The sequence below is a fragment of the Babylonia areolata genome, chromosome 1 (genome assembly GCF_041734735.1).
Source record: "Babylonia areolata isolate BAREFJ2019XMU chromosome 1, ASM4173473v1, whole genome shotgun sequence".
NCBI classification, from domain to species: Eukaryota; Metazoa; Mollusca; class Gastropoda; order Neogastropoda; family Buccinidae; genus Babylonia; species Babylonia areolata.
Genome location: NC_134876.1, coordinates 65421809 through 65424308, shown reverse-complemented (window position 1 = coordinate 65424308; position 2500 = coordinate 65421809).

The window sequence follows — 2500 nt, the reverse complement described above, 5'->3', positions numbered from 1 at the left end:
CAGGTGGATAAATAGATTGATAGACAGATAGACAGAAAGAGACAGGTAATAGGTAGATAGCCAGTCAAATAGATAAAAAGACACACACATATATAATAGCACACACACACACACACACACACACTTTGGGGGTGGGGATCTCCAGGATGATCTGTCCACAGCAGAGGCTTCAAGCTTGCGTGGCTGGATGCCGCACCATGTGAGGTTACTCTTCAGGGTGTCTTTGTACCTCAGTTTGGGCCTTCCCTGTCTGCGTTGGCCCTCCTTGAGCTCATCATACATTAGTTGTCTGGGGATGCGGCTGTTGTCCATTCTGATGACATCACCAGTCCAGCGTAGCTGATTCTTCAGCAACAATGACTCGATGCTTGTCAAACCAGCTTTGTCCAACACCTCTTGGTTTGTGACTTTGTCCTGCCAGTGAATGCCCATGATCATGCGCAGCGATCTCATGTGGATCTGTCCTGGCTGCTTGATGTGCCGTCGGTACAGTTTCCACGTTTCACATCCATACAGTATTGAAGAAAGGGCTACGGCCTTGTAGATCTTTATCTTTGTAGACAGTCTTATGCCTTTCTGCTGGAGAACCTTCGCTTTCAATCTTCCAAAGGCCTGGCTGGCTTTCTGGATCCTGGACGTGATCTCTTTACCCAGTGATCTATCTGCAGAGAGAGAGAGTGCTGCCCAGATACTTGAAGCTCTCCACACACTTCAGTTGGACTCCATCAATGGTAATGGCTGGCTGTTGTTTGGCTGTGTTTGGGGCGGCTTGGACCAGGACCTCCGTTTTTCCAAGACTGATTGTCAGTCCGAACAGCTTGGATGCTTCTGCAAAGCGGTGGACAATGACCTGCAGGTGGTTCTTCTTGTGTGCCATGAGGGCACAGTCATCCGCAAGAAGGCTTCAAGGATGAGGTTCTCTAAGGCCTTGCTTCGAGCGGTGAGACGAACATATAATGCAAAATCAGGTGGATAAATAGATTGATAGGCAAATGGACATATATAGGTAGATAGGTAGATAGAGACAGGTAATAGGTAGATAGCCAGTCAAATAAATCGAAACACACACACACACACACACACACACACACACACACACACACACACACACACACACACACACACACACACGTTAAGACAATAAAGTATTGCACAACAATGTAAACAAATAAAAACATCCATCAATCAAAATAGCGGCATTGATAATGCTGATAATAACATTAATTAGTATAGTAATCAATTAAACAACAGTAATAATGATAATGATACGAAGAAGTACAATAGTAGTAGTAGAAGTAGTAGTGGCAGCAGCAGTGGTAGTAGTAGTAGTAGTAATTAAAAAAAAAACCCTGCTCATTTTGTAAATCACAATGACGGGCGCAATAGCCGAGTGGTTAAAGCGTTGGACTGTCAATCTGAGGGTCCCGGGTTCGAATCACGGTGACGGCGCCTGGTGGGTAAAGGGTGGAGATTTTTACGATCTCCCAGGTCAACATATGTGCAGACCTGCTAGTGCCTGAACCCCCTTCGTGTGTATATGCAAGCAGAAGATCAAATACGCACGTTAAAGATCCTGTAATCCATGTCAGCGTTCGGTGGGTTATGGAAACAAGAACATACCCAGCATGCACACCCCCGAAAACGGAGTATGGCTGCCTACATGGCGGGGTAAAAACGGTCATACACGTAAAAGCCCACTCGTGTGCATACGAGTGAACGCAGAAGAAGAAGAAGAAGAAGAAGAAGTAAATCACAATGTCAAAATGAACCCGTGAGTTCTGTATAAGATCAATGACATGTGCAACAATGTATGCATATCGGTGCTTCATACAATGCACAAGCAAAGGCGACTTTAAGCGTGTCAAAAAGGACATGACAATATTACTACTACTACTACTACTACTACTGATGATAAGGATAATGATAAAAAAAATATGATGATAGTAATAATAATAATAATAACGACAACACAGCTGCTATCACTAGCAATCATCATCCTTGTCGTCATGATGTATGTGAGTAGAAGGAAGGCTTATCTTTTTTTTTTTTAAACATGACATCAGAAATATCACGAGTCTTTGTGGACCAAAACGACGACGACGACGACGATGATGATGATGATAATGATGACGATGACAATTGCAATTACGATCACGATGATGATGCTTTTTTTTTTTTCTTTTTTTTGTGTAGGTATAAAGTGAGAGCTGTGTTATCAATGGTTTCTCCAGTCAATGGGAAAGCATTTACAGCTTAGTCTTTTTGTGAAGGACTATGACTCTCAAACTAGGAGGCAAAATATGCACTGGCTCTAAGTGCTGCAGCCTTGTGGGCTAGTTGGCTTTTGGGAACCATCCCAACGCCGACTGTCCTAAAACCATCTTGACCGAGAGAGTGGGGATGTACTTGGGCAAGACTCTCCACTATAATCAAATTCTAGCCCAAATAGTCGGAACAGCAGTTGCCTCCTCTGCTGTTCTGATGGTCATAGTCGGACACG